The 13153-nt window shown below is 40.9% G+C and overlaps 1 long non-coding RNA gene across 1 annotated transcript; it reads left to right on the forward strand.

Annotated features, from left to right (window-relative positions):
- The first annotated feature begins 1191 nt into the window (after nucleotides 1–1191).
- On the forward strand, nucleotides 1192–12454 carry LOC146424989 (uncharacterized). Its single transcript, XR_014846762.1, has 3 exons — nucleotides 1192–1330; nucleotides 7000–7109; nucleotides 12359–12454. It is a non-coding gene; the product is annotated as an uncharacterized LOC146424989 (long non-coding RNA).
- The last annotated feature ends 699 nt before the right edge of the window (nucleotides 12455–13153 follow it).

A 13153-nucleotide genomic window follows, 5' to 3' on the forward strand; every position in this document is an offset into this window, starting at 1 on the left:
AAGGCAATATAAATTTTCACCCAGTTCTACATAACAGGGAGATGTTTGGGAAACTGTGAAATTTCAGTATTTGTATCTGAGGACATCTCTTCCTGGCAGTGAGGCCTGTGAGCATGGTGTTTTGGTGGTGGTGACAGAAAAGGCACAGACTTCTGTGCTGAAATGAACAAAGCTGTACTTTACAAGCAAGCACAGGTGACTAATGTGACCTTAAATGAAAGATCAAATGTCTTTGTTTATGGAAAATCCGTGCAACATCCTCATGTCTAAGCTACATCTCAACAATTTGCAATTGGCATCTAGTATTATTTCAGAACACAATAAAACAAACAAACAAAACCTCATACACCATAAATATTTTTTATCATTATCCAGAGGTCCATTATACTAGCTGTATCTTCTCTTGTTACTCTCAACTAAAACATTGCTAAAAATCTGTCTGAAAGAACAAAATGTGTTGTTTAATATTGTCTGGGCTCTTGTATTTTGAGTTGTGATACATTTTTAGGTTTTATGGTTTTCTCACACAAGTTACTGTATGAATGAATTTGAACAAATGCAAATGAAGAAGAAAGGTAATTTGACCTTTACTTAGTATGCCTTAACACATTAAAAAGTACAAGATAATTTTAAAAATAATGACATGAGCAAGTTGCAGTGGTGGTGAGCAGGTTTAGAAATCAGATCTAAATTTTTCTGTGTGGAGATCAGAGAACCTGCCTGGTTCCAGGCAGACAACACGGGTGTTTGCCCAGTGCCCCTCTCTCAGTAGCCACCAGACCCCTAAGCTTACACTGCTATGTGGCTGAAGGTGCCTTGGGTCCTTCAAAAGCCAGTGATGTAGCTTTAGTGCCCGAGTGATACAAATTTAGGTTGTTTTCTTCCCCTGCCACAAGCTTTCCGTACAGTACACAGTACAGATTCAGCTGTGCTTATCTGACCAGAAACATCAGTTTTGCGCTGTTTCCCCGTCTCCTCACTCCTAGCCCGTCTGACCGTGTGCCGGAGCCGTGCTCAGCCAACATCGGCTGCTGCTCCTAGGCAGGGGCACGGCAGGGCTGGGGACAGCCAGGGGACGGGATGGCATTAAGCCGTGGCTGATCCCGGCGCTCGGCGCGCTGTGGCGGTGCGGGTGGCAGGCACCAGCGGAACCAGCTGCGGGGAAGCGCTCCGTGCTGCCGGCGCACCATGGCAGCAGCCGCCCGGAGCCCCAGCGCTGCCGCACGGCCGGCCAGGAGCCAGCCCTGTACGGAGAGAAACACCCGTGCGGAGAGAGGATGCCCTCCGGCAGGGATTTCTGAAACAGCCCGCGGCAGGGCATGTGTGCGAGGTGAGTGTCAGTGTTTCCCTTCTGCCACTGCCGGCGCCCGGCAGCGCACGGGTGCAGCAGGCTGCGCTGGCTGCCCAGGCACAGAAAGCTCCAGGACAGCATCCTCTCAAGGTTTTTAATTTACACTGAGACACTGGAGCAAGTCCAGGGAAAGGTAACAGAGCTGGGGAAGGGTCTGGAGCACAAGTGGTGTGAGGAGCAGCTGAGGGAGCTGGGGGTGTTTAGCCTGGAGAAAAGCAGGCTCAGGAGAGACCTTATCACTGTCTACACCTGCCTGAAAGGAGGCTGTAGCCTGGTGGGGGTTGGTCTCTTCTCCCAGGCAACCAGCAACAGGGCCAGAGAAAATAGCCTCAAGCCATTAGGTTTAGGCTGGTCCTTAGAAGGAATTTCTTCACAGAAAGGTTGATTAGACACTGGAATGAGCTGCCCAGGGAGGTGGTGGAGTAACCATCTCCGGAGGAGTTCAAGAAAAGACTGGATGCTGTGGCATTTAGTGCCCTGGTCTGTTGAGATGGTGGTGTTTGGTGTAGGTTGAATTCCATGATCTCAGAGGTGTTTTTTCTTTCAGGAGCATGCTGCTGTCGTGAGAGGTAAGCTGGGCCCAAGGTTCTCCTTCCCAGCATGCAGACAGCCCAGAGCAGCAGGTAATACAGACATCTGAGATTGTGCAGGGTGAAAGAAAAGTGGAAAAAGAAGGTCTCATCCCTAACCAAGCAGTGCCTGTGGCAGACTAGCCTTTTTCACTCTGTGATGTGGGACCCAGAGGAATGGCTTTAAGGTTTCACTGGACTGTAAAAGACCACAGGGTCTGTTGCAGCACCTTCACATCTGGAAACTTATCAATAAATGATAGGACAGCAGGAGAGCTCATAAAAGGTCTTTCTCATTGGTTTCCTTCTGCTTCTTCGTTGCCTTAGACACAGCTCCTGCAGACTCAGCCATAGCTACAGAACTGGGACCAGTCTGCAGGCCTGGATTTGGTGTAGTGCACACTCACAGGAGGAGCAGCTGGTTGTTGTTGTTTCTTCTCCAACACCTAAGGCTTCATGTACTGACAAAGGGACACCAGCCAAGGGACACCCACACTCTGCCCACCTTAGAAGAGATTTACTGGGGTCCATTCAGAGTGCAGATCAAACTTCCACCACTCTGAGGTGGTCTGGAGGAGAGATAATTCTAGGGGAGGCTGTTTCTCTCCGTCAGCAACAGAGGGAGCTGACGAAACGTCGAACGAGCTTTGAGAGCGCTGACTCCCGCTTCCAGCAGTGCTGGGCGAAAGAGGGGAAGGGTTTGCACACTGCACGTCCATGAAGGGCTTCCTGGAAGATGTAGGGAACTTAACACAGTTTACTTCCTTCAATTTTAATAATTGAAATATTTAGAGAACAAATAAAAGATGCTCCTTAGTGTTCAGCATATGTACCTATGATGTTGGTCAGAAAGTGTAATTCTGTTTTCTGCCAAGGAGAACACCAGAGTTTTTCAGTAATGCATGCTCAGGTCTAGGAAACTCTGGCTCTAAAACAGTGTGAAGTCTTTCCATCTTCAATTTTTAGAACAGAAAGTCCCGCATGCTGCCTCTACAGGCAGTGGTGAAAACCTGTGTGGTCCTGGGAAATCAGATATTAATTTTCTATCAAGTAGGACTCTCTGTAACTGGTCAATAAACCTAAGGCTGGACATGAGCTGCAGTAATAAACAGGCACTCATTATAAAGGGAATGTTCAACCTGATCTTGTTTAGACATCTCTTTTAGGATAAGAGGAATACTGCTGTAGAGATGTCTCTTTTTCTTCACTGACAAAAGGAAAGTAGGGTTACTGCTCCAAATATCAGTATTTGTGTTGTCCCACTTAGTGTACTTTCTGAGTACTGCTATTAGGCAATCAGTGCTATTCTAAAAAGTATAGCAAAAGCATATATTTTTATAAAATATTTAAAAAAATAGTCAACAAATATACCGGTGCATGTTTTTTTTAGGAATTGCTTCCATTAAAATTTTTTCCAATAATGGATTTTTCTCCTCAGATGCCAGAGAAACTCACCATCATGAAAACTACTGTGACTCTACTGAACAGTCGTACTGCAATAGGTTTGGGAGGAAGGAATAACAGGAGAGCTGAAGCAGAAAAGAAATAGGGGAATTATGCAGTATTCAAGTACACAGACAGGGTATTTGCTTTTCTGATGTGTAATGTTACCTTGTCTTTGGCCTGGAATCACTTATGAGTATCCCACCTTATTGACACAGATAACACTAACATGAGAAAGTCCATTTAGGAAATGTCTGCTGGAGAAAATTCAGGAGCAACTTTTTTGTCATTTATTTGATTCAGCTTCTCTCCTCTTTCTCCAGGCTATCATCCTGTAAACTAAAATCAAAATTAAACTAATGAAGCCCTCAAGATGGGTTTGTTTCCTCTGAGGGAAAGCATGTGTAGTAAGAAATATGCATGAAGAGCATGAATGACTCAGCTTTCCACTTGCTTTAATAAGAACTGTGTGTGAAGAAGATAATTGCTTCAGTTCTGCAGGATGTAGCTATTCATGTTGTTATGTAGACAGAATGAGCTGCTGTGAAAATTTTACCAAAAAGTGGCTTTCAAAGAATATTGTTGTGACAACAGGTGGACAGATTTTGGTCAAGATTGAAAGAACACAAGGAATCTGCTTAATGTGTGAAATGAAGTCTTCAGAGTATTTCCTGTTTGGGTGTTATTTTCTGTTGCTGTACATTTCATCAATTTAGTTTTCCTAGTGAATACTGGCAAACCGTTTTGTTTTTTTTTTTTCCCCCTTTTTAGGCATTATCCATGTCTTTTTGGAGCCTAAATATATGTTCCAGCTTCACTAGTGAAGGAGTTCTCTTCACTAACTTGAAAATTAACTTCTTGTGTGAAGCATTGGTACTTATGTCAGAAAATATATTACCACAATATGCCATTCAAAACCTCTTCTCTACTGCTATCTCTTTGAGACTGCACATATACTAAATTGGAACTTTTTAGTCAGTGATTACAGTTTTTCTTGTTCTCTCCTTTCCTGGATTGTGCCAGTTCCAAAGTCAGTATGAAGATGTTAATAGCTGTGTTCATATGATTACTCTTTTGACCATAACTATTGAGTAAGATTGCTGCAGAGGTGCATACCTAATGCCATTTTTGTAGCATTTTATAATCCTTAATTTATATTATTGAGAATTTTCTGTGAGGGTATTGAGGTGAAATTCTAAGAAAAGGAGGCAATGTCAGCACTGATGGACTAATTAGCCCTGTTGTCTGATGCTGTGTAATAGTTGTACTCTTGAACATCTCTGGATGTTGGATAGAGATCATGCTTTTATATCATTCCGGGAAACATGATTCTTTGGACAATCACTTTATTTTCTTAATAATTAAAATATTCTTTAAAATCTTCCTTTCAACAGCAGTGTTTTCTTTCTCCTTGTTCTGCTCTGTTGACTGATTGGAGAGTCAGTGAATTTTAGAACCCTTAAAATAAATAACTCAACTGGTTTAATAGCCTTAGGTGAATCTAGCCAACAAAGAAATTGAATGCAACCTCTTTTTTTTGGTGACATGATAAGTACTTTCTATGAAGTCAAGTACATAAGACATATTTTCTTATAATGAAACATCTTTTAGAAGATGAACACATGTTGTTCTCTTCAGATGGAGTCATAGAATGGTTTGGGTTGGATGGGACTTTTAAAAGTCATCTAGTTCAAACTGTAATGATCAAGGACACTTTCAACTAGATCAGGTTGCTCAGAGCCTGTCCAATCTGGCCTTGGATGTTTCTAGGCATGGAGCATCCACCACCTCTCTGGGCAATCTACTGACTGCTTCTCCACTGTCATTGTAAAAATCTCTTCCTTATATCAGTATCAATCTGCTTGCCTTGAGTTTAAAACCATTACCTCTGGTTCCACCCCAACAGGCCGTGCAAAAAAGTCTGTGCTTCTCCTTGTTATCATCACCCTGTAAGTACTGAAAGGCTACAATAAGGACTCCCCAGAGCCTTCTCTCTTCAGGCTGAGCAGCCACCTCTCTCTCAGCCTGTCCTCACAGAACAGTGCTCCAGCCCTCTGAGCATTTCTGTGGCCCTGCTCTGGACCCACTCCAACAGGCCTTTCTTTTGTTGAAGGCCCCAGAGCTGGGCGCAGCATTCCAGGTGGGATCTCAACAGAGTGGAACAGAGAGGCAGAATCACCTCCCTCGATTTGCTGGCCACATGCTTTTTGTGCAGCCCAGGATACAATTGGTTTTCTGGGCTATAAGTGCTCATTTCCAGCTCATTCCTAGCTTTTCATGCATCAGTGCCCCCAATCCTTCTGGGCAGGGCTGCTCTGGATCTGCTCATCCCCAGCCTGTGTTGATACTGGAGGCTGTCCTGAGCCATGGGCAGCACCAGCACTTGGCCTTGCTGAACCTCATCAGGTTCACATGGATTCTATGTAAGCCTGGATTTATACTGTAAATTACAAGTAGAAGATGAGTTAGAGCTAATATGTTCAGAGTTCTAGATCAAGGACTACAACCATTTCCTAAATTGTGATATGGGGGTCTTTGCAATACATTGTGGAGTGAACAAAGCCTAAGTTCTTCCTGAAACCATTTGAAAGTCTGTCCTGGCTAAACTCATATGAAAAGCTACTAATCTTCTTAGATATAGTAATTAATGACAATTTACTTTCTGCTGCCTGTTTGTATAAAGGAATGGGATTCATTGAGAATAAAATTTTCTCACATACCCATGAATGTGTGTGGTCTCACTGAGGGCCAAAATATTACTTCTTTGTATACACAACCAGTTTTCCACAGAAATGTCTGCACTTATTTTAGAGGGACACAGATCCAAGCAATGTGATTAGCTTTCTGCCAAGTTGTCTGTATAAATCACACAGAAAATGCCTCTCAAAGCTGAAGGCCTCCTGTAGAACAGCTGGAATACATAAAGGAGAAACACTTTTATTTTCCAGTTATGTTTTTCTAAGACATTTCTTGTCATGATTGCAACAGGGTTTTGAAGAAGAGTAACACAGACTGTATATGGAAGGGTAGATTTCACAGACATTGGAGAGAAAGAATTTACTAATCCTGAGTCCTGGTAAAAATATCAGCTGCATTTCCACACTACTGTAAATACAGAATTACAGAAAAAACCAGAAAAATGGCATCAGAGCATTTATTTCAGTGACCATTGTGGAGAAATGCATATTACTAGGAATTGGTGAAGATATTCATGTCATGTGTGAGCTGATCTGAGCCTTTGAATCTTGGTTAAAGACCTAAACTAATTATTTTCATGAGAGGTTCTGATAATAATTCATATCTCACTTTTCTTGTTTTGCTGCATCATCTGTTTCTTTGATACCCAAGGAAATGCTAATGTAATTTTAACGACCTTATTCCTCAGAGATTTTCCATTTCACATTGTAATACTGGTTTAGGGAATGGGATCATGGAGTCCAGTGTCTGTGAGCCTGGTTTGAGGGAAGATTCTGACATCCAGTATGCCTCTTTGTTATCCATCTCCCATCCCAGAGACAGGCTGTTTTGAAGTTTTTATGTAATGACCATGGAGTCCTTTGATGGGATTTGTGTTGTCCACAATACTAAACATATTTTTCAACTGACTTCTTAATTCAATCCTATTTTCACTTCAAGGTATTGGCAGAAATATCCTGCTCAGCTTCCAGTGGTCCAGGAGGTTGGATATAGCATCGCAGAACGTGGTGATGCGAAGGTCTGTGAAAATACCAGTTGCATCTGGGAAGGTATGCTCCAATATAGCAAACATTTTCAGGCCCACTGAACAGTAAGATATTACAGTCTGCATCTGTGCTGGAAAAGTGAGTGCATCTACCTCTTCCAGCAAGTGTTACAGAATAATACAAAGTGGCTGAGAGCTACCTGCTCAGAGCTGTTTCTGGAGTTCACACAGCCTCTGAACAAAGATTGTTCTGGCTCTTTCAGCGTGGTTAATTCCTAGTGTTTTACCTAGCTCTCCTGTGGCTCCCATCTGATGCACTGATGGCCCTAAAACATTACTTTCCTTCCAGCTTTTCTGTTTCAGAACCCTACAAACAGTACAGGGCTGTGCTGCAGAGTGGTCAGGGAATATGTATCATATGGACTGTTGGGTGCATGAGAGTGCAAGACATGCAGACATGGTGGAGTCTTGCTGCCCTTATCTGTAGGGAAAGGTAACTGGATCAAACTGCTTTCATCTGTGGGGAGTTGATTAATTTGCTGCATAAAATATCCTAGGAATGAATGAGCATAAGGGAGTGTGAATGATCAAGTGATTTGAAAACAGGGGGAATCTGAAGAGATAGCATGTGAAATAATACAGGCATTCCCATACTTATTTGAGTGAGGCAGTTCATTAAATATCAGACTAATATTTTGGTGTCTTCTGTCTTGGACAGATGATTTGTTTTGGTGATTTGTCTATTTCTCTGTGTGATGGGTTCTTTATGAATCTGGATTTCACCCCCTGTAGAAGAAGTTGGGGTTAATGTGATAGATTTGTATTTTCCTTTGCTGCTTTCCTCCGTGGAAATAAGCCTTGTTTCAGAGCAGTTAATGGCAACAGTATAGGGATAAATTACAGTGAGTTTTTTCCTTGATGACAAATAAATATAGGCATTAAGAATACCAGGTTTGATTCCACCCATGTACTTGTTTATTGAATTGTTTGGTGTGAGAGTACTGACTGCTTATCACTTCCTGAGTCTCATTTGGAGAATTGATGCTGGCATGTGAGAGCCAAAGTCTTATCAAAAGTCAGCGATATGCACTCCCACCCAGGCAAAAGAACAAATAGGCATAACAAAATTTAATTTCCACCAATTAAAAAGTCTGTTATGCATATTCTTGTGCCCATGAAGTAGGTGAATAGAGCTGAAAGAGTAACCAGTATGAATTTGAGGCAGATGAATCACTCATAACAGAAGAGAATCCTGAAATGAGTTACAGAGATGATTTCATATGTTACTGTCTCACTGCACAGTGTCAACTACTAATGTTAGAGGTAATTTTCAGAGTTTCAGAAGTGTTGTCATTCATTGAATATTACAATTAAGTGCCTTAAGTTTCTTGAAGTACCTTACTTGGTGAGATTCAGAAAGGCTTTGTAAAATTTTCAAAAGTAATGAAAAATCTAGATATTAAGAATAAATACAGTTTTTTCTGTACAGTGAAGTCTCACTTTAGTGATGTTAGACCTTTTTAGGGTTAGAATGCAGTGTTACAAATTCCATTGTGCAGATCTGAGGTCATTCCTGCAAAACATCTTAATTGTTTAACTCCACAAAATTTTAGGCAAAATAAAGAAAATAACTGTAATCTACTTTCTCGTCTTCAGGGAGAAGGAGTACCACAGCTGAGAAGCGAAATATTTGCTGTCTGTCAAAACTGAATTTTGGAATAGGGGAGAAGGTTAGGGACAGAGTATGGAAGGGTTGCAGGATGTAAGTTCTCCACAATTTGTCATTGCAATTTCACATAGGATGTGTATATGTATATTTAATTTACAGATTACAAATACTTTGTCAGTGTTGAATTTTTTTGAACAGAGAAGGTTAGTTGTAGAGATAAATAACATCTTCTGCCCCTGAAATTTTTAAGACTTATTGTAATTACTACTCTCTGGGGAATAATTCAAAGAGGGAAATTAAAACACAGAGAAAATTGCAAAAGTATGGGTCATCAGCATTCTGCTCTGCATACTACAATGATATAATTACTTTTACATAAACATGTGACATTAAATGACCCAAAAGGCTAATGATCTTACTTTTTAAAAGTAATGTCGAGGAGTCTCTGCACCCTAATGTAGACAATGACCACAAAGGAAGACTCTTCTTGCTCATATTTTTACTGACTTTTGTTTCTCGTTACTGTGCTGTCATGAGCTTAATGTGGTGTGATCAAAGAACGTGTGTTTTAGAAACCTTTTCCTGTGGTTAGGTATTGGTGGGGTAGACTTTTGTGGGGAAATGAGCACCAGAAAGAAAAAGAGTTAATTACTATATAAGGTGGTTTTGAAGTGGGAGAGCATGAAAAATTCTGCTAATAGCAACTTCTGACAAAAAACAAAGGCAAAAAAGGAGAAAAAAAACCATGTTCTGTATTGAACTGTGGCACAGTTTAAACAAAATATAGTGGACCCTATTCTCAGTTCTAGCTGACTGAATGCAAGGAGGTTTGAAAAAGCTGATGAAATGTGGCTTTTACCTAGTCTAGTGTGTCTAGTGTTTTGAGCCCTCCCAGGATAAATTAGGCCCTTCAAGCCTCCTCTGAATCATGGAGAGGCAAATACAATGAGAATGTGAGAGGCTTAGGCCTGAGAAAAAATGCTGGTGTTTTGTATTACTGATTTGTGTGTGGTGAACCTTCAAATACAGGATTTCAAGAGGGGACCCAAGATGAGCTTAGAACTGTTACAACCATGAAGCCATCCACACCTTTGGAGCCAGAAGTGAGGCTTCATATTACTGGCTGGTGCAATGATTACTGAAAGGTAATTTCTCCTGTGTGGTGTTTTTTGCACAGACTGTGAATTCTTACTTGTGTTTCAAGAAAGACGGTGGTGTGTCCCTTTCACAAAAAAATGGAATCACTGCAGGACATAACTGTCATACCGTTTCCTTCAGCTATAGATCTCAATACAAATTTCAAATCAAACAAATAGATCTACCTCCACTTAATTAAGCTAAATGTTTCAGTAGTCAGCCTTGGATATCTAGTAGCCAGTGACCACAGCAGCAGTTTCATTGATTGGACTTAGAAATATCTTGTTTTTGAAGACAGCAGTGTCATCATTTGTAGTTTGGGTGACACCTTCTGAACGAAATTCTCACTTATGTATTTGCTGGTGGGCAGGCAAAAATGAAACACACATGAGTTACATGTGAACACACAGGAATCTCATGTCTGAAGATTTTTAACACTTTTAACACTTTTAGCACTTTTAGTACTACAAGCACAAACAATTCTTTATGTGTATGTGCTTGTAATTTTCCCTGGGAAGAATTTTTGAACATACCTTTGCAGATGTTCATGTGTATCTGTGAACAGGATAAAGGTCTGTTGGCATGGTGTACACTGAAAATGCACAAGGCATGTCCCAAGACCAACAACATTAACAGCAGTAGTCTATGGAAATGATTTCTGCTGCAACAGTCAGGTCTGCAATTAAGAGACTGATGGATTCAGCTGCTCTTCAGAGAGATTTCAATTACCAAAACATAATGTCAGACCTTGGATTATGGTAGCACATTCTGTACTTCAGTGTCATGCAAAATGAGAATGTCCTGGGTTGGTATGACATGCTGTACACCATCTGCTGCTGGCCTGTGTGACACAGCAGGTTGTTCTGAAGCTAATCACTTCAGTGATTGCTTGGCAAGTGCAATGTGCCCAGCATCAAGGACAATGGAAGCAGTATTTCCATCAAACTTTTGCTGAGCAAACCTTGAAGAGTAGAATTTCCTTAATAACTTTTTGCATTTTTTTCCCATCATGCTCTGGGTAAATGTTATCATTAATCCAAGGATGGTGGACAAACTATACCATATAGGTTCTGTCCTATGTCTTTCTCATTCACAAGAATTTCCTTACAACAAGTGTGTTTTTGGAACTGTATCTGTTGGAGAAGGAGCCTCATTTCTGCTGGAAGAAATTAGGATGAGTCATGTGGCATTCTGAAATGCAGGGTGACAGATAAAAATATTCTTATGGGTAAACACTAACTCAGATCCTGCTGTGCAAACATACACGTTTGAGGAGATTAGACTCACAAAGACCTTGGCTTGTCAGAGATACTCTCCTTCATGTAAATTGAATGCTTGCCAGTAAAGGTTTCACAGAAGAATTCTCTGGACATTTTTCCATATCTCTTCTCCATACTCCCCTGCACTCCAACTTATTATCTACTGTTTTTTTCCAGTAATTTTTAGTAGCTTTCTTCTAGAGCTAAACATACTGGACTGGAACCTTGAGAATTTCATTGCTGTTGCTGTAGGACCTGCTGCACACGTCTGGAATGGAGGAACTCTTTAAGCCATTGAAAGCATTGATTTGAATTATATTTCCAAATACATTTAATGTTTGGCTTGGATAAAAGAAGGAACATGCCTTGGCATTTGCACCAGTGATGGAGAAGGGCAAGTACTAGATAAGTTACTTTTTTCAGCCTTTCTCCATTTTTAGCTAAAGTGAGTACCAGCCTATTTGATACTTTTTTTTTAGGGAAACAAATGGAAAAGATTGACTAAACTACAGAAGAACTCTGCTCTAAACATATGTAGCACTTCCCAGTATCATATTCCACCTTACAGAATGTCTTTGTGACATCCAGTGTTAGCTGTATGTAATGGAGCTCCCAAAACCACAAAAAAACCAATGACTGGATTAATAATTCAGTCGTCCAGTCACAATCAGATTATTTTTCCATCAGTAAGATGAACTCTGTCATTAAATTATTTTTTTCAGCACAGCCTATGTTTTCTTGTGTGTGTCTTGCTAAGATCACTTTAGTAGTCAATGTTTTTAGAACTCAATCCAGAACTCTCCTTATAGGTTTGCACATGTGAATTTGACTTCAGTCTGATTGTACACACAGGCTGCTCTTATGGGGCAGGATGACTAAGAAAAGGATTCTGGGTGACTTTGGCTGAGGTGCTAGACAATAACTGGACCTACCTGCTGCAGCTGGGAGTCAGCAATCTGAAGGAACTGCAGTCCAGTGTTTCCATGAATGAATTATAAGTAATGACATGTAAATAAATAACTTTCAACTCACAGATGTACACCCCTTCAGTCCAGTCTGACTTCAGCATCACTGATAAAGGTGTTGAAATTTGGAAATACTCATTGTCTTGTGAAATAAATGAGCTTGAAATTTTCCTTATGTCAATTCAGGACTGGGGAGTAGACTACTTGCAAACAAATGAAGGGAATGAATTTTTCTTTCTTCTTGCTGTCAGATTTTTATTTCTTGTTTGTTTTGGATTGGCAGTTGTGGAACATTGAAACCAGAAAGAGGCTGAGAAATATGTTTGGCCACCTGTCTGTAACTGGAGCTCTGAGCTGGAATCATTGTATTCTGAGCAGGTGAGTAGAAAAGTCTATTCCCAGAAAGAGCCTTGCTGCTTTTACTCAGACAAATATCCCATTAATTTTAGCTGATTTTCTTGGCTTTGTTCAAATGTGATTTTCCTGTTCCCCCATCCATCACCAATCTCAGAAATCATATGTAGATTTATTTTGTGACAGGAAAGCAGCCAAAGGGGATTTAACCTCTTTCTTTAGTCTCTGTTTCTTACTCTCCTTCCAGAAAACTGTCACCACTTGCAGAATTTCACTACACTTTGGAGTCTTTGACTCTGGTTTTGTGCAAAGCCCAGGCTTGAAATTGTGCTGTCTCCAGTGGGTCTGAACTTCAAAAATCATGGCCTGCCCAGTGCTGGGGAGACAGTATGTGGCTTAGATGCACCCCTTCCATTGATAACAAGACTGCACCTGTCTTTTCAAAGGCACAGCAAAGCAGAGCTGTTAAGAGCTGCACACATCTCTGGCTGTTCATCTGCAAGGAAAGGCCAGCTCATTGCTATCTACAACCCAAGGAAGGATGAAGTGGTTGACCTTTGCTTTGTTGAGGGTGTATTTTAGAGTAGCAGGTGAATATTTTATATTTAGGTGTCATTTTAGTATGTGGGCTCACATGAGAAAGGTCAAATGTACTCTTGTGGGTTTTTTTCATCCCACTTTCTGTTTTGAGTCTTTGACTCATATGTGAAGGGACTGAGGGGAG

Source organism: Lichenostomus cassidix, chromosome Z (assembly GCF_008360975.1).
Source record: "Lichenostomus cassidix isolate B80296 chromosome Z, HeHo_3.0, whole genome shotgun sequence".
Classification (NCBI taxonomy): Eukaryota; Metazoa; Chordata; class Aves; order Passeriformes; family Meliphagidae; genus Lichenostomus; species Lichenostomus cassidix.